General features: G+C 33.1%; 1 protein-coding gene across 1 annotated transcript in view; it reads right to left on the bottom strand.

Annotated features, from left to right (window-relative positions):
- LOC114329400 (protein sprouty) overlaps nt 1-20,850 on the bottom strand; it is a 467,319-nt gene that overhangs the window by 342,957 nt on the left and 103,512 nt on the right. The gene's annotated exons all lie outside the window — the stretch shown is intronic.

Here is a 20,850-nt window from a genome sequence, read left to right as displayed (position 1 = left end):
TTCAATGTTACGAGGAGTATCCTCGAATCATGATTTACAATGTTTACAATTTGTAAATCAAGATTTGGGAGTACTCCACGTAACATTAAAGTGTCTTGGTTTGTCTAGTTCTAGTGCATCTTGATTGTGAATTTAGTATAGATATACACAACAAGATAAAGAAACGAAAACAGTGGTGTGATGAAGAACGATCAGAAGACAAACCTGCCACGCTTACAACAACGATATAAGACACGACATCTTCTTAGCTAAACTCCTTTTGCCTGCTAGGATGTCGGATTTTTTGTTGTGTCGTATCTATTCTTTTTCCATTTTTTTTTGTTTCTTGAATTCATTTTCATCTCTGTGTACGTAGTTATTTCCTCTGACTTTGCTTGCTTTACTTATTGCTTCTCTTCTTTCATTTATCCAGCTTTGTCTTGGCCGTCTTCTTTCGTTTCTTTACAGTTTTAGTTTCTAGTATTCTTGTTGGCTATTATTCGTCTTCCATCGTACATGCCCAAACAATTCCAATTGTTTATTTATTTATTTTACTTATGGATTCTGGGTCTAGTTGTTTTCTTATAGCGGTAACATTTAATTTACTTTCATGTTTCTTTTCTAAATTCCAGTTTTCACTGACATATGTACAGTTTGTCAAATCTAGGAAGAAGTTTCAAAATCTTACAATCGGGTCAATCACCAAGTGGTCTAATATAAATTAAGTTGGTTGCTTGACTATTTTTAATATTTTTTAATTTTCTACCAATTACACTTTAGTATACAAAATTTTGCATTTATTTTATTTTTAAAAAAATTATTTTGCTAGTGGCGGCCATTTTTGTTTCAGCTTATCGATCATTTTCACGCAAAACATGGCTTCGCTCTTTAGTCAATATTTTCACTTAGTAGGTTTGTTCTAGAATAATAAATCAAAAACGAAACTTTTTAGAAAAGTATGCTCTAAAAAAATGGTCCAGTGCATTATTTAATTACAAACTAACCTAAAGGCCTTAATTGAATCTCAAAGTTTGAAAAGGTAAAATGATAAAATTCCAATTTCAACATTTTTTAACGACATAAGGCAAGCAGTAAATGGTTTGAATTTTTTTCTGGAAAAGACATTTATACCTACTGTAAATGAAAAAAGTTTGAGCTTTGAGACTTAATAGATTTATTGAAAAAAAAACTAAAAAAAGTAATTTTTTGAAAAACTTCAAAGTTCTACCCCTTGAAATTTGGCTAAATGTTAGTTACTAACAAGTAGAATACGGGGCGATCAACTTGATACCTACCAGGGAAGGCGAAACGAAGATATATAAAATAGCCAAACAGAGAGCAAAGAAAGCAAAAGATTTTAATCAGATTAGATGTATCCGAGATGAAAATAATAAAATACTAGTTCACGAAAGGGATGTCAAAAAGAGATGGAGAAAGTACTTTGACAGCTTATTAAATGAAGAATTTGACAGAGCCTGTAGAGTCAACGGCGACAGTAGCAGCAATAGTCACCAAAATAACAAACGAGGAAGTGGCTCAAGCCCTTCAAAAAATAAAGAAAGGAAAAGCGGTAGGACTAGATGATATCCCTGGGGATATATGAAAAGCATTGGGAGAGATAGGAACAAGGTGGCTTGCAGGCCTATTTAATAGAATTATGGAAGTTGGACAAATGAAAAACGAATGGAGAAGCAGTATACTGGTACCTGTTTACAAAAACAACAATGTACAAAATACAGGGCTATAAAACTGCTTAGCCACACCATGAAAATATGGGATAGACGGATACGTGAAGAGACCGAAATATCCGAGAATCAATTTGGCTTTATGTAGGGCAGATCAACAACAGATGCAATTTTCATTATAAGGCAGTTTATGGAAAAATACAGGAGTCAAGAAACAAACGCTCATATGGTATTCATTGATCTTGAGAAAGCATATGATAGAGTTCCTCGAGAGATTCTGTGGTGGGCACTCAATAAGAAAGGAGTCCCTGGCGAATATGTAAAGATTGTGAGGGATATGTATGAGGGAATAACGACTAGTGTTAGGACAGGTGTGGGAGAGACTGATAAATTTCATGGGAAAGTAGGATTGCACCAAGGCTCTGGGCTTAGTCCGTATTTATTCTCATTAGTTTTGGACCAGATAACAGCGAAACTACAGGGTAACATTCCATGGTGCTTAATGTATGCTGATGATGTCGTGTTAGTAGGAAATAGTGAAAGAGACTTAGAACAAAAACTGGAACAGTGGAGGCAAGCTCTGGAGGAAAAAGGTAGGAAAAACTTAGTAGGACAAAAACAGAGTATTTGGAATGTTCATTTAAAGATGGAGTTAGTACAAATAAAATGGTATCTTTAAATGGTGAACTGATTGTAAAAAGCAATAGTTTTAAGTACCTGGGATCGGTATTACAGAGTAATGGAGAAATAGATGGAGATGCATGCAGCAGAATTAGGGCTGGATGGATAAAGTGGAAAGCAGCGAGTGGTGTGTTGTGTGACAGAAAAATTCCAATGAAGCTGAAGGGAAAATTCTATAAAACAGCCATAAGACCGGCTATGATGTACGGAACTGAATGTTGGGCAGTGAAAAAGAAAGAGGAACAACAAATGCATGTGGCGGAAATGAGAATGCTTAGATGGATGAGTGGAGTGTCAAAGAAGGATAAAATTAGAAATGAGTATATTAGGGGAAGTTTAGGTGTGGCACCAATTGATGCCAAAATGAGAGAGAGAGAGCATAGGTTAAGATGGTTTGGTCATGTTCAACGTCGAGACGTTAATCACCCAATACGAAGAATAGCTGAAGTGCAGATTCCTGGAAGGAGTAGGAGAGGAAGACCAAAGAAGACCTGGGGGGAGACGATAAGGCAGGACATTAATTAATGTATTTTCAGAACAAAATAGTAGTATTTTTTAAGATCATTATTAGAACAGGTAACATCTGACGACGATTTTTCAGCAAAGAATATTAAAACAATTTTTTTAGCAATGCCTTCGAAAAAGTAATTATATCTACGCTTGTCTTGATTCGTGTTTGTTTTTTCTGTTACAATGTAATCAATCTGAAACGTTTTACTTAGATATTTAATTTTTTTCTCGAAATAACTGGTGTGCAAAAATAGTGCTTGAGTGTTAATGTTAAAATTAACATGGCTGATTGTGTAAATTTTGAGTCAAAACAAGATACAAGAGCGAAAGGTACGAGGGGAAGGTTGAATTTTCGAATTGTGCGGAAATTTGATACGAGGATCAGCTTAGAAGTTTCTTTTAATTAAGAAATTTTAATAACTTGAACTTCAATGAATTTGATGGTAGTATATAGACTTTCGAAAAAAAGAATGTGTGTGTACTTTATACGCACGTAAGAAGTTATATGATTTCAACGAAATAAAATACTTTAAACAGTTTATTTTTATTTGACTAAACTAATTTTAATACTTACCACCTTCCAAAAATCCAAAAAATTAAAAAAAAAAAGAGCAATTGTCCGCATTTGAACCCGGAACCTCTCGATCTCTAGTCGAATGCTTTACCAATGACGCTACGAAGGCATTGTTTATACGGTTTCTCGGACATTATGACAAATCACGGTAACAAATAGACGAAGTGAAGTATTAAATATAAAAATGTTTTAATAATACGTTCGAGGGGTTCGAGCGAAAACCCTATAACTAAAAATAACATTGTTTCGAAATAATCGCGATTAAAGATTTTAGGACGTTTGAAGAAGATTTCAAATCGTCATAGAAAGTTCAATCAAATCGTCATTAAACTTTCTATGACGATTTGAAAACTTCTTCAAACTTCCTAAAATCTTTAATCGCGATTATCTCGAAACAATGTTATTTTTAGTTATCGGATTTTCGCTTGAACCCCTCGGCATTATCTTACTTCCGAGGAAGACAAATCCAAAGACTGTAACATTTTTTCAAAATGTTACAGGACTGAAAATAAAGCAGATAGCAAGTTCAAATTTTTTTTGCTTATAGAAGTGTACTGTACCTTTCATTTGCAATTTGCAAAATTAAAATCGATTAACTACCACGGCGTCAGGAATTTTTTTTGGTGCTACGCGCAGAACAGCGGTGTTCAATTCACACAAGTTGATTTCCACCAAAATTTCTTCCAATCTTTATCTAATATATTATTTTCTTACTCTATATTTTGTTGTATTTTAATATTTTAATTCCACAAAAATCAAACTAATTTTATTATTGTTTGTGAAATATTGTTTAAACAATCGCATATGTTTAAAAATAATAAACTTTTATTCTCTAAGTTTTAATATATTATGAACAAAGAAGTTTTTGCTAAAAAAAGTGTTATTTCAAAGGATAGAGCATGTGTTTTTATTTTGCAATAAACAAATTTATTTATTTATATTGAAATGTAATAAAAATTAAAATGTATCAATCATTATCAAAGGTCATTGGAATGCCCAATCAGAGCAAACTATCCGCTGTCCTGCGCGTAGCACCAATAATTAATGTTTATTTAAAAAAATTCCTGACGCCGTGGTAGTTAATCGATTTTAATTTTGCATTTTAATTGCAAATTGCAAATGAAAGGTACAGTACACTTCTATATATAAAAAAAAAACAAATTCAACTTGCTATCTGCTTTATTTTCACTCCTGTAACATTTTGAAAAAATGATTTTTTTTGCGAAAGCTGGATTGCAAAATTTATTTTGCAAAATCTATTGGACCGATCTTAATAAAATTTACAGTATTGTTGTACTGTATCATATGGTTTTTTTGGGTGAAATATGAAGGTCCAAGTGTAGCATAAATGGTTGAAAAACGTAAAATGTGAATACCTACTTGTTTTTGTATGGTTTTTTCGCAATTATTGCTATTTTGCAGCAAGGGTGACTATTTCTTAAAGTTTCAACCAATTTTATATTGTAGGAAATTTAATTTTACAACTTTTTTGTCAGTACAACTTTTCTCGGAAATGAATACTTTTAAAGTTATAATCAAAAAACGAAGAGAAAAATCGAATTTTTCCTTCATTTTTTGACATTTTGATTATTTAAACAATGTTATAGACCTTTTTGAGAGGGAGGATAACTCAAATGAGTTATTTTCAAGTAATTTCTGCAAAAAAACTTGAGTTACCTCTCAACGTCCAAATGTACTAATATTTTTACAGATGCTGCCCTGGTCTACAACTGAAATGGTTTTTTTAAACGCGAATCCAAAAACAAGGTAAATTTTTGATAATAGGGAGTTTTTGTTGCTACGTAACGTACGCATCTCCGTATACGTAAAGCAACTAACGTGTCGTAGAGGATGAATGTTAAAATAGGTAGTTTTTGTAACTGCCTTAACGTAACGTAAAGCAAATCGTAAAGTCATTTTTAAATTCCGTTGACATTAAAAAAATAAAACAATGTTCACACAATATACAATTAATATACAAATGTAAAAAAAGATAAATGAATGATGAAATTGTATGGTTTTAATTGCTTCTATTTAAATATAAAAATATTATTTTTCCTTAGGTTAAAATTTTTTATTTTTGTTTATACCTACTTTTTAGTTGTAAATTATTGTATACCTACATCAGAATTCCAGTAGGTATAATGTAAATAGTGTGGTAATATTTATTTGAAAATTTTACTGAAACTAGGTCATTTGTTTATCTAGTTATTAATTGTGGTGATCACTGTATTTCTTAAATTAATACAAGATTTGTTTGTTTTGCTTTATTAATAGACAACTTAAAAACAATAAAATTTTAAATCTATTATGAAGTTCCAATTTCCAATTACAAACACAGAATAATTTTACTCAAATAGACTAAACCAATAACCAATATAACCTTAAATTTAGAAACGAGTAGTACGCTGATGAAATGTTCATTTGGTAGGTAATCGGGCAAGATCCTGTGTGCATTCGGTGACTTTCGGCTCGATAGGGATGCGTATGAACCTAACGTACCAGCCCGTAACCTTAGGTAATACGTAGCGCGATACGGGAGTTCAACCATTAATGCGCAAGCGTATATGTCAAAAAGATGCGTTACGTTTACGTATTTGTGTGCACAAAAACTCCCTATTATGCTTCGCGTTAGAGATATCGAAAAAAGTGATTTGAACAAGTTGTTTCAAATATTATTCCAACCCCACATACCAAATTTCATCACAAAATTCGCACTTTTAGTTTTTTCATAGGCAGTGTGTGCTTAAGCGATAATGCAGCGTTTAAGCAGACTGGATCTCCTTAAACGTTGCCGCGCTGCACGGAGATTTAGCAAGTGAGGCTGGCCGGCCGGCAGCCTCCGTTCACGGGACCACTAATTTTAGGGCCCTGACTACAAATAACGAAAAAACTAAAAGTGCGAATTTTGTCATGAAAGGTGTGTGGGGTTAGAATAATATTTGGAACAACTTGTTCAAATAACTTTTTTTGATATCTCTAACGCAAAGCAAAATAGCAAATAAAACAAAACAGTGTAGCGTGTAAAAAATTCATGGGGAGGCTAAGCCTCCCTTGCCTCCTCTGACCAGCCGCCACTGATTAACGTAGAGATGACCTTCTGCTATATTTTTCTTACTAATTATCATGAGCTTCGGCTTCATTAGGTTTATATTGGGTCCATATTGTTGACTGTAGTACCTGATTTTGTTTCTATGTAAGGACTACGTATTCCAGATTTTCGTCAACTATTATGGTATCATCTTCATACTATTTGATGTTGTTTAGCCAGTACCCGATTAGTAGAATGCCTTTTTCAGTCTCGTGCAAAGCTTCGCCAATTATTATTTCATAGTAGGGACGTAAAATTAGAGGACACAAAATACAGCCTTGCCTTACTCCATGCATGATTTTCACGATTTCGGTGAGTTATTAATTAAAAAAGAGATCAGAAAGTGAAGCAAAACAAGTAAACGCCAGTCCCAACTACCTCATTTCATTTACTTTATTTTAGAGACGAATTTCTCGACTTGAATGATCTAAAAATACGACCAGAACGATATATGTGGATTTGAGAAGGCGATATAGCTGTTTTCATCTACCTACTCACTTTGTGGACACAAAATATAAATACGCGTATATCATAGTACGGTCAGTGTTTCGATTTTTCAGTGCCTCTATACTTCATTAGTTTAATATCTTGCAGAATACTCTTCCTAATCTTGAGACCACAAAGTAATTTTCAAATTTTTACAATTAAACATTTTAACTTCATCTGCCATCTGCTAACTTCAAAATTCTTACAAAAATAAGGTTTGTTCTTCTTCGTGGAGCTATCTATCACTTCCAGTAGACAAAAGCTTGAAAAAAGCCACGAAAACCCATATTTCATACCTAGTTCTCTACCGTGAAACTCCCAATTTTACAGGTTTGCAGCAAACCACGGTTGTTGATCACAATTTTTCATCGACCAATACTGTGACAATTATTGTCCTCTTCTTCTTATTTTGGGTTTTTCGTGTCGCTGTAAGGCAATTATCAGCACGATTTAGAGGCGATCTTGATGTAGTCTGGCTCTAAGCCATATCCAAATCGCTGACTATGTTACTTTTAAGCAGCTTTTGGTGTGATGCAATAATATGAGTTTAGTGTTAGTTAGATCAGGTTAAGTTTAAAATTTTAAAATAATTTGCGGTATTTTTCATATTCTTTTACAATTATTTACATAATAGTTTCAGATTGTTTATTTTACAATTTATTCTATTATTAAAATTTGTGTTTAATTCTTTGGGAGAAACAATTTGTTTTAATATCCGGTTATATTTTACTTTTGACTTTTATTTTTCCATGAGTTTCATCTGACTATCGGTTGTGCATTTCTGTGATTGGATGACGTAAAACCCTGAGATAATTTATTAATTTGAACTAGCCCAATAAAAGTTTTGTTACATTAATAATTGAGAATAAATATTACATAAAGAAAATAAGTAGAATCAAAACAATATATATATATATATATATATATATATATTGTTGTAGAATTTTTTTTTTTGTAAAGAAATTCAGAAAAAATTAAATTTATATCAACGACCATGTAATCATAGTTTTTCATCACCCTGTATATGACCAAAATTGTTAGAATTTAATTTTGCTATTAAGAAAGTGTTTCGGGGAAAAGTGAAACGATTAATAAATGATTCGACGAAATGCACGGGACATGAACAAACAATTCGGTGATTAGAAAGTGGACATCGTTGACGAAAACAAAGACGGCTTTAAGATCTTTTCCGGGAAGGTTTTTAATGTGGTACACAATTTGTATGAGGTTTAGATGTTAAAGTAGAAAGTAGGAAATAACTAATTATGATATCTCTTGAAATATGACAAATTGGTAAAGTTCTGTGAATAAATATTTGGTTCAGAAGAAATGGGTATGAAAGGTTTGGAGAGAGGCGTGTTTTGGATTGAGTGGGAAAGATGAGGTAGAAGTGAGTCGAAATTTGGCGAGAGACGAGAGGCCACTGTATAATTAACATCGGTGCAAGGCAGTCCAGTTTTTTGTTTTAAAAGTTTAGTAATCAGTGTAGAGTGTGTGTGATCAGCCTTTGCGAGCAGAATCAAGTTGAAACCAAATTGTCGACCGGTTGATGAGTCAATTTTTCCTGGTCTGAGGGAGCTTCCTTTGTTTTGTCTAGAAGGAGTAGCTGATTAATATCTTTTTACACAAGATATCGAACAAGGAAACTGAGTAACAGAATTCGAGCAAATCCTGTATGATTTTTGGAAGCAGTCTTGACGAGAGGGACTTTTTCGCAACATCCAGAGAGTACGTGTTGGGAGAATCAAGGACGGAGCAATCCAGAGAACGAGGGAGTGAAGAAACAAAAAGGTTAGTCAAATCATTTGTCGGAATGGAGAAAATTTGTTTATATCAAACCCATATTTGTTTATTTGTTTATTGAACTTTTTTTTACGCAGTTAGTCATTTAAAATTTGAGAAATCAAGTCAAATGAAGAAAAGTAAATTTTATTAAATTTTGTATGAGTAAATGATAAATTAATTAAATAATTTTTTTTGTCAAAACAAGGAGATATCAGAGTTAGAATTTAATTTATTAAGTAAGAGATTGTTGCAACAAAGTTTAAATTTAATATTTTTTGAATCACATGTACACAGCTTATTTGATAAAAACAATAGATTACATTTATATGATATTGAGTGTTTTGAATTTCCCTGTTTCCACCCTGGAAGAAGTAAGCAATCAGAAATATTAGAAGCCACAGATCACAGGTATTGTATCCAATACAAAATTAGCCCTGAGAATAAAATTGATTGAAAAAATTATTTTGAATTTAGTTTTGTTTTTACAGGCAATAAATAAAATAATTGAATAATTAATTAAAGTAAGAATTTGCTAATCCATCTAATTAAATAGATATAATAGAGCATAACAATATATAAGTTTTATATATTATTCTTATATTATTTTTTTCTACGAGCGTGCAAAAATGTCTATTTTCGCGCACGCATTTTAGTTTAGAAAGTTTTACTTTTCTGCACGCGTGTTACTTTTCAGCACGAGTTTTACTTTTCCGCACGCGTGTTAATTTAGATATGTTAATATGGCCTTAAAGTAATTATAATACATGCAATAAACTAATATTTAGATATTTACTAATTTATTTCAAATATATCTTATTGTGTTCATGTTTTAATGAAATTAACGCGAGAATTCGATGAAATAAAATAATTTTGACATAATATTCGAAAGTCAAATCAGTAGACAATAACAGTGGTTTTGAATCGTCGTCATGGATACCAAGATAGTCGTCATGCTAACCAATTATGCTGAAACTTTGGTTTTGACAAGCTTGTCAAAGAATTAATTTGTGTACAGTCGGAAAAATGAAAGAATACCCATGAACGAACATATAAAGCACGCTGTATTTTCCTGTCACCGTGTCACAAAGAAAATTTTCCAATGCAAGTACATGTAACAATAATTATTACATGTACTTGCGCTGGCCAATTTTTTGTGTGACACGGTAGGAAAATACAGCGTGTTTTATATGTTCGTTCATGGGTATTCTTTCATTTTTCCTACTGTATGTAATTTCATATTAATTAAATTAATTGATTAAGATTTGGTCATTTTTTAAAGACTCATAGAAAAAATATTGTTCCTAACGCTTGCAGAAAGTTTCTTTTCCGCACTCGACTGCTTGCCGCGGCAAACTGCAGTCGCGTGAGGAAAAGTATGACTTTCTGCACTTGTTAGGAAAATAACTATTTTCTACGAGCGTGCAAAAATGTCTACTTTCGGGCATGCGAATTAGGCGAATTGCAAATATTTTCTTAAATTATAGATATTATATATTAGAGGTCACCGTAAATGCCTTTCTCAGTCAAAATCGTCTACGCCATTCAGTCAGTAGTATCACAAAGCAGCGCCAAGTAGACTAGACACGACATGTTTGTTACGGTGCGGAAGTTCGTTTATAAATTTTAGGTAAGTTATAAAATTACTAAAATGGTACTTAATGAATATAAGCCAATTATTTTTTCTTTGTAAAGCGATAGTAAATTAATACTTTTTAAGGAACTGGAACTGTTTTTTCTCTATATTGCTTTTTATTATTTTTTTTTATGTTAAATAAAAAAAGTAGACAGTGTCCTAATAAAGCCAATTGTCTAAGATGTGTGTAAATGTGCGATGTGTGCTTAATGTATTGACAAATTTTTGTTTTTAATATGAATAAAAGTTTCTTTCACTAAATTTTGTATTTTTGTTCTTTAATTCTTAGGTTTAAAAGTTATTATCCACCTCAATTTGCGTAAAAAATGAAACTGGCCTTATTAAGCTACCAGTTCCTAATAAGGTTAAATATTCCAGATTTATTCAATGTTAAAATTTTATATTTCTTTATTTATTTAGTAAGTATTTTATCCTGAAATTCGATAGCTAAAATGTTAGGCAATAAGTATACAACAGTTTTCCCCCATATTGTTCCTGAATAAAATATTACAGATATTTAAACGTTAAGGTGGCCTTAATTGACGACCTTACCTTAGTTTAGAAAGTTTTACTTTTCCGCACGCGTTTTACTTTTCCGCACCGGTTTTACTTTTCCGCAATCGTGTTAATATAGATATGTTAATATGGCCTTAAAGTAATTATAATACATGCAATAAACTAATATTTAGATATTATGTACTAATTTATTTCAAATATATCTTATTGTGTTCATGTTTTAATGAAATTAACGCGAGAATTCGATGAAATAAAATAATTTTGACAGAATATTCGAAAGTCAAATCAGTAGACAATAACAGTGGTTTTGAATCGTCGTCATGCTAACCAATTATGCTGAAACTTTGGTTTTGACAAGCTTGTCAAAGAATTAATTTGTGTATGTATTTTCATATTAATTAAATTAATTGATTAAGATTTGGTCATTTTTTAAAGACTCGTAGAAAAAGTATTGTTCCTAACGCTTGCAGAAAGTCTCTTTTCCGCACTTGACTGCTTGCCGAACTCCCGCTTCGCGTCGTTCGGCAAACTGCAGTCGCGTGCGGAAAAATATGACTTTCTGCACTTGTTAGGAAAATAACTATTATACACGCATAAAAGATTGTATTCTTGTTCTCATGATCATTTTTCAGTGCGTCATTAATTATGACGTCATATACTGTATTGGGTGTGTCGAGACTTATTTCATGTAATTATAGGGCTTTTCATTCACAGTCATTTGTTTCGAGCTTCTGTCATGTGTCACATAATATTAATATATCTACGTCATACGTTACTGATATAACCAATGATACAAACCAAAGACGTATGAAGTAGATATATTAATATTATGTGACACATGACAGAAGCTCGAAACAAATGACAATCGATGAAAAGCCCTATTGACGAATCTGACAGATGCCAGAATCGTACTTCGCCATAGGTGAAAAGCTTGTGGAATTAAACTAATTAGTAATTTAGTAGATTTTATTTTTACACAATATGTTAACATATAGGTATTTTTTATAAAGAGGAATAAAATTAAAAAGTAAACAATATTGTTAATTAAATTTATAAATATGGAAACATTCAAAAATGACACAAAACTATCCATAAACTGTATTTTTATCTTCTTCTCTAGGTGCTGTCTCCGCTTCAAAAGTTGGTAATCATCAGAGCGATCTTTATTTCTGAAACCGCGGCTCTAAATAATTCATTGTTATTACATCCAAACCAGTTCCTAAGGTTCTTCAGCCATGAGTTACGTCTCCTTACTATGGATATTTTTCTTGCATAATAACCTGGAGTATAAACTAACTTCTAACGAATTAAATTCTAAACCAAAATACAAAACTAACTTTTAACGAACTAAATTCTAAACCAAAACACAAAATAATGCACAAAAACGTTGTGAAACACAAGGGAAGTCGAATTCGAAATTTCAAAATGATAGGTACACAAAATACTGACCTGAATAATAACCGTCACTTGACTCTTTGACACTTCTAAAAATTGGCCAAAATGGACGAAGTTTTCGTCAAATGTTCGTAATACGTAGTATTTGATTGGCTAGAAAAAACGCGCAATCTAAATATCAACGAATCAAACGTAGGTTAGGAATAGACATCTTATGTATACTTATAACCATTGTAATACTGCATTATTTTTGTGTTTAATCACGGAGCTACCGCTTTTTCCGTCTCATCAAACTTAATGCATTAGAGAGAAATCGAAAAACTGTGACGCACTGAAAAATGATCATGAGAACAAGAATAATAGAAATGAAAGTCACAGTGACAAAAATAAAATATGGAAGAAATGAAAATCTAGACCAAAAACCTTTAAAATTAATCATAGACTAAAATTAAACTTTATAAAAAAATAGAAGAGCAATAAACACTGTCTCGTTTATTTTTGTACTCAAAACCCATAGTCCCATTTCATTTTGCCAAATTACGCAAAATTGCAAAATTATAATAGAAAACTATAATTGACTCGCTTGTTTTTGAAGTTGTAAATCAGTTCAATTTAATTACGAAGGCGATGAAAAAGTTTGTTTATAACGAAGCATGTGGGCTAAGGTGAAAACAGTGGAACACTAAACAAAGTATGTAACCAGAAATTAATCAACGGTGCTGATATTTTTAAATTAGATCGCATATAAACAGGTAGACGTATCACAAATTAGAGGTAAGCAGTTAGTTGATCTGTTTCAAACACATAATAAAACCAAGTTTTATTTAGTCCAGTTGAAGGGAACCTAAATTGAGTTTAATAAGTAAGATAACAAGAGAGAGATCCACAAAGACAAGAAGACTGATGGAAACGTGTGAAATGAAAATAGTCCGAGATATCACAGGAAAATCATTATGGGACAGACAACATAGCAAAGACCTCAGACAAGATGTAATATAGAGAACTCTTATCTATGGACTCTGTAAATGACTGGACACTGAAAAGAAAAAAAGAATGGTATAGCCATACAGAGTGAGTTTTATGTATGGGAACCCTCAATTATCTCGGAAACAGCTGGCACGATTTTTATAGATTTTGGTGGGATTTAGGGTTTAATAATGCGGCCGATATTATAGTGTTAATTACATTGTTGTGAGATCTTACGTTTTCTGGAAACCTGATGAACTTTCTTATTTCAAATAGAACACGCTGTATATTTTTTATGTTTTGAAGTCCTTAAGAAATACTGATTATTTTTTATGTTATGTTCCCTATACCTAAATGCCATAATTTCGGAGTTATTGCTACCTTTATAAAAAAAAAAGAATTTAAACAAATTATAAAAATTAATTTTTTCGGCTAGGTTAGACATTATACACTAAGCGTCAAAAATTAACGCACCACCTTAAAAAATGGGACATTTTTGATGTCTCGTATTTCCTAAACCTGTAGTCTGATTTGAGCGATTTTTTTAGTATATTATAGCTTTATTCTTCAAGAATATTCATGTAATAATATTATTGCCAACAGGTAAGTGTCATTGTATACCGGGTGTAACAATGAAAGTGTGTTTTTTCCTCAAAGTTTGGAACACCCTGTGGAATATTCTACCGTTTATAAAATATTGAAATTAAAACTTAACTGTTTTGCTTTTTGACTCATTCGCTTATGTTGGATAATAAAAAAGTTAGTTACTTTAACAACTAGCAATATTATTCATCAATACAGGGTGTTTCTCTAGCGACAAACATTAAGGGATAATTCTGCATGAAAAAATAATGACCATTTGCTTTATAAACATATGTCCGCAAATGCTTTGTTTCCGAGATACGGGATGTTGAATTTTTTCTTACAAACTGATGATTTATTTATTGCTCTAAAACTGGTTGAGATATGCAAATAAAATTTGGTAGGTTTTAAGAAGTAGCTATTGCGAATTTCTTGACATACAATTAAGAATTTTATATTCACCATTGGCGTGCATATGGGTTTAAACATTTTAGATGCATCCCGTATGCACGCCAATGGTGAATATAAAATTCTTAGTTGTATGTAAAAAATGCGCAATAACTACCTCTTAAAACTTACCAAATTTCATTTGCATATCTCAACCGGTTTTAGAGCAATACATAAATCGTCAGTTTGTAAGAAAAAATACAGCATCCTGTATCTCGGAAACGAAGCATTTGTGAACATATGTTTATAAAGCAAACGGTCATTATTTTCTCATGCAGAATTACCCCTTAACTTAGTTCCCAAAATTTTCATTCTGGGCCAAAATGTTTTTTTGGATTAATAGAGTTTTTTATGTTGTTTTAGGGTGACTGAAGTAATTTTGTTTATTTATTTGCAGTTTATTTTTCTATTTTTGTATTTTTCTATTTTTGTATGTTTATATGAATTTCTAGTTATAAATTTTACATACAACCTATCTTTTCATGTCTAAGGCCAAACCCAGCTATACCAGGAAATTGGCTCAGGCCATAACATTATTCTCTACATATAAAAACTTAAGAAAGTGTGTCCTTTTAGGAGACACAACCGATCGAACACAACGAGCCATGTGTATCTTTTTCGGTACACAACGTTGAGGACAGTGTGTATCTAAAAGGATACACTGGCGCTGAGGGTGTTAAAGTTTGTCGCACTTAATTAGAAACACCCTATATTGATGAATAACATGGCTAGATGTTAAAGTACCTGTAAACTTTCTTACTATTCTGTATAATTTTTTTTAATGTTGTCATATTTAAAATCTGTCCTTAACCAAGAACAATAGGTAAATTATTTGACAAAAATTATATAGAGGGAGATCCAGTGATCACCCTCTTTACATAAATTAAATTAAAACAACTTAAAAATAAGTTTAGTTATCACAGATTATTCGAATCTTCTTGCTAGGTCCACTACTTTGAATCTCTTCAGGCGTCGTACATCATTATGGTCATCAGTGAGGTTGCTGGCTAACTCGTTTGGATGAGATTCTAGTCTCTTGGAATATTTTTTGTAATATTCTGTTATTACTGTTTTTATGGATGGCACAGCGAGGTCTTGCTCTATCACATAGTTTGGCACGTACCAAGGGGCATTCAGCATTGTTCTAAGGACTTTGTTCTGGAAATAAATCAAAAAGTAAAATGTTAAGAAAGCCTAAGGCTACAGTTGGGTTTTAATTTCAATATTTTATATTCTCTAGAATATTCCACAGGGTGTTCAAACTTTTAGGAAAAAAACACACTTTCATTGTTACACCCGGTATACAATGACACTTACCTGTTTAGCAATAATATTATTACATCGATATTCTTGAAGAAGAAAGCTATCATATACAGTAAAAAAATCACTAAAATTGGACAACAGGTTTAGGAAATACAAGACATCAAAAATGTCCCATTTTTAAGGTGGTGCGTTAATTTTGACGCTTAGTGTATTAGGTTATTTGGATAATTAGGAACAAAAAAGGTCTTTCGTAATTTTTCACTAAAGCTAATCGTTTCCGAGTTATAAACAATTTAAAACTGAAAAAAATCGAAAAATGCCGATTTTCAAGGTTCAAAAACACTAAAAGAAAATAGTATTTTTGAAACTACGAAGTGCCTAAATTTAAGTTCAAACCTTATTTTATCAGCCTTATTATACGGATAAGTAATTTTGGCTTATTTAATTTTAAAACATTGTTTTTTAGTTGTTAATGCAGCCGATCGCCCGGCCTCTCATATTATGCGCTTCATTAACAATTAAAACACAATGCTTTAAAACAAAACGTGCCAAAAATTCTTATATGAAGCTGATAGAAGGTTTGAGCTTGCACTTAGGCATTTCGTAATTTCAAAAATTATATTTTTTTACTTGTCTTTTTGAACCTTGAAAATGGTCATTAAGACGAAGACAAGAGATGAAAGGGAGTAAAAATGTTTTAAATGGAAGACCAACTTATAGTTACCATATTGTCCTGTGGTTTATTTTCGTCACAATGTTGTCTTTATCAGAAAACCCATAGTCCGCAGTACATCGTCCTTTTTGGAAGATGATTTCAAAAGCCTTAAAAATGGTCTTAACTGCTTCGTTTGAGTGAGTCTACCACTTTCTGAAAAATTTCAGAGTGTAGGATTCTAATTCTAGCATATTATGCAGACGACGTGGATATTATAACAAGAACCAGGGCGAGAACTGCGGAAATCCTAACCCATCTAGTAGCAGCAGCAGAACGAATGGGGTTACATATAAATCAAAATAAAACCAAATTCATGGCGACTAACACAAACACAAGAGCTGGAAATGTTGACGCAGTTCTAATCATCAACGACCAAAACTGCGAAGCTGTCAAAGAGTTCATATATCTAGGGAGATCGGTTAACCCCAATAATAACACATCTGAGGAAATAAAAAGGCGAATAATAATTGCAAATAGGTGTTATCATGGTCTATCGAAGTACTTATCTAACAAACGTCTGTCTCAAAAAACTCGTATAAGGCTGTACAGAACAATGATAGTCCCCGTTCTCACATATGGATCAGAGGCATGGACGCTAACTAAAACAGATGAATCCGCTCTATCGATTTTTGAAAGAAATGTGCTACACAAGATATTCGGAGCGGTCTGTGAGAACGGAATATGGAGGCGTAGATATATCTTTGAATTGCAGAATATCTACAAGCATACGTTTGGTGGAAAAGATATTATCACTGTAATTAAGCGAAACCGCCTGCAGTGGGCAGGACATGTAGCCCGGGCCCCTGAATCGAACATAATAAAAAAGATTCTTACAGCGCAACCCGTGGGAATGAGAAGACGGGGTAGACCAAAGTTGAGGTGGATGGACGGGGTAACACAAGATGCCGAGAAGATCGGAGTCGGCAACTGGAAAATGCAAGCAAGGGACAGAACAGAATGGCGTAGAAAGCTTAAGGAAGGTCGAGGCCCTCTAAGGGCTGTAGCACAAAAATGATGATGATGGTTTCACTCTGAAATCTGCAGGTTGCAATAACAAAATCGTAGAGTATTTAATTAATAAAGATTCTCGATCTCCTGTCCGACATATTGACATATTTACAGCCGCGTTTACAACCTCCGTTCAGATGCTGTGAAGATTTTTCTTGAAGTAGTTCTTTGTTGCTTTTCTCATTGTTTTTCTCATTTTGGTGTTTAATATTTTTTCTTAGTCAGTCTTGTTCCTCTTCTTTCTGTACCATATTAGGTCCCCCTAATGTATGTGATTACATTGGCGAGCTCTGTATTCCTGAGTTCTTGAGCCATGATTCTGCTCCCTTCCAATTCCTCTACGGCCCTCGATTTACCTTTCTTCGATTTACTCGAAGATTTACCACCTTTTACGGGATCTTCCTCTTGTTCTATTTCCTTGGGGCTTCCATCTCTGGATTACTTTTACAGCTCGATTATCTGGCATTCTTTCTAGGTGACCAAGCCAGTTTAGTCTTTGTGACTTTACAAATCTAACAATATCTGCGCTCTGCATTAGTTCATCCAGTTCGTGGTTCATTTTAATTCTCCACGAACCATCGCTGGATTGGGTTGGTCCAAATATCTTCCTTAGTATTTTGCGCTCAAATATTTTAAGTTGATTTTCATCAGTGGTTGAGAGGGCCCACGTATCATATCCATATGTCACCACTGGTCTAATTACTGTTTTATAGATTCTAAGCTATTTAACACCGACGGTACTCAACGCCTAACCAAAATATTTAACGACATATATTTAAGCGGAGTAATACCAAAAACATGGTTGAAGTCGACGTTTGTTGCTTTACCAAATAAAACAAAGTTCGTATCCTGCAGTGATTTCCAAACCATCAGCTTAATGAGCCATATTTTAAAACTATTTCTAAAAATTATACACCAAAGGATATATAGACTGTGCGAAGAAAAAATCAGCCGAACACAGTTTCGTTTTCAAAATGCAGTGGGTACAAGAGAGGCTCTATTTAGTATACAAGTGCTATTTCAACGATGTAGAGACGTAAATTGCGATATTTATGCATATTTCATTGATTACCATAAAGCGTTCGATACAGTAAAGCACGACAAGCTGATGGAGATATTAACCAATATTGGAATTAACACCTGTGATTTAAGGATTATCAGCAATCTGTACTGGAATCAAACATCCTCTATCAGCTATCAGGACAGAGGCAGGAGAATCCGACGATATCAAAATCAAACGTGGGGTCCGTCAGGGATGTATACTATCCCCCTTGCTGTTTAACATCTACTCTGAGGAAATCTTTTAAGAAGCAGTGGATGATGTTGAAGCCGGAATTCGAATTAACGGGAATGTATCAATAACATAAGATACGCAGACGACACTGTGGTATTCGCTGACAGTTCTGAAGCCCCACAGGAGTTAATGAACAGCATCGCGGGGGTCAGTCAGAGATACGGACTTTCACTAAACACTAAGAAAACAAAATGTATGATTATCTCTAAGAACAAACAGCAATTTGGACGAATCAGTGTAAATGGTCAACAAATAGAAAGAGTAAAGACATATACCTACCTTGGTACGAACGTCAATAAAAATTGGGACCATTCTATAGAAATCAACCGTAGGATAGAGAAAGCAAGATCTGCATTTCAAAAAATGGCAAAGTTGTTCAAATGTCATGATTTGTCGATACCCATAAAAGTCAGATTACTACGATGTTATATCTTCCCGATACTGTTGCACGGAGTTGAGTCGTGGACTGTCACAGACGCCACCTGCATGAAAATTGAGGCTTTTGAGATGTGGCTTTATCGTCGAATCCTGAAGATATCTTATACTGACCACATTACTAATGAGGGTGTTTTGCTGAGAATGCAAAAAGAAAAAGAGCTGTTAATCAAAATAAAAACAGCCAAAATCGAATACCTCGGTCACATCATGAGGAACAGGGAAAGATATGGACTGCTGCAACTGGTCTTACAGGGAAAACTAGAGGGAAAGCGCGGACCAGGAAGGCGAAGGATTTCGTGGCTGAAAAATCTACGTACGTGGTTCAACACAACCACTACAAATCTTTTCAGAGCAGCAGTGTGCAAAGTACAGATTGCCATGATGGTCGCCAACATCCGAAACGGATAGGCACTACAAGAAGAAGAAGCTTAGACTCACGATTCAATAATTTACTTCTCATTAAGTTTTTGTATTCATAAAAGCACTTATTACCGCTAAGAATCCGTGCTTGTATTTCTTGACTGATGTTGTTGTCATTTATTATTGAGCCTAGGTAGGGAAAAGTGAAGGCATATTCGTAGGTATGGTTGTCTACCTTCAGATTCTCATGTTGATTCGACTTTGTGCACTCCATATATTTTGTTTTGCTTTCATTTATATGTATTATTGTGTTTGCATTGTATTAATCAAAAGCAAAATAAAAAAATTAAATTAAATTTTTTTTAAATAACGCGGGCACATAAATTTGATACACCCTGTATATTGAGCTGTTTTAAAATTTATTAGAATTTAGTGAATGTAAATAGATTTCTCTTTTAACGAGCTTTCCGCGGAACCATTAAAGACTTTTGTGAATAATTAAAGTGAAAAGAACTATGTATTTAGATTTAAAATGGAAAAAAAATTGTTTACTGTATAGGTAATTATCAATATTTCTCGAAATTGATAATTGAAAAGAAAGTTGGAATTTTAATATCTTCATTTCAATACGAGTATATGTGGGAGAGTTTCTCCGAAAGTAATTAGGATTGTCGGAACAAATTTGAGGGTGACTGTTGTTTGTCAAATGGAAAAGTCAATGTTCTGATTCTTGGAATGTGGAAGGGGAAAAGATGGATTGAATGATTGAGAGAGGTTGAAAAATTATTCATTGTGTTGTTGGCAGCGAGAAGAAGCGGTTTTCGACGTGTTAAGTGGAGAAGATAGTTAGCATATATCAGTGGCTGGTTGATAGTGGAGAATAGTGTTGAAAAGTGGAACGAGCGACAGATCAAATCGAGACGAAATACCTCTTTGATTCTGTAGTATTGTGAGAAGGAGAGCAGAGAATTTTTGGAGTTTTGTTTGAATCGAGAACGTGTCAAAGAAACACGGTTTGTTGGAGAATTAGTGCTGGTATGCTGACAGTTTTGAAGCTGGACAACGGAGAGAGGCTTTGATGAGTAGCCTTTAACATAATCAACGAGGGAGAGCTGTTTGGGGTCACGAGAAGACATCCGAGTGAGGGAAGCAAAAGGTCAGTCAATTTATGTGAAAGAGATTTTTATGTTCGGGAAATAAATTTTTGAGTAAAAAGCATATGAATTAAAGTTCCAATATTTCAAAATATAAATAGTAAATATAGGTAACCTTGCGAAGACATAAATTTGTTTGGTTTAGTTTGTTTTACCAAAGTCATCGGGAACAAACCGATAAATTGTTTTTTTGTAAAGATAATAATTTTAAGTGGTATAAATTTCAGTCGGACATCTGTGTCCACAGGTTTTTTAGATTCGATAGTTTTCAGAGTATTAATTTGATAA

This window comes from Diabrotica virgifera, chromosome 1, assembly GCF_917563875.1.
Source record: "Diabrotica virgifera virgifera chromosome 1, PGI_DIABVI_V3a".
In the NCBI taxonomy this organism is placed as follows: domain Eukaryota; kingdom Metazoa; phylum Arthropoda; class Insecta; order Coleoptera; family Chrysomelidae; genus Diabrotica; species Diabrotica virgifera.
The sequence above is the reverse complement of the archived record's forward strand: the minus strand, read 5'-3'. Positions and strand labels throughout refer to the sequence as shown.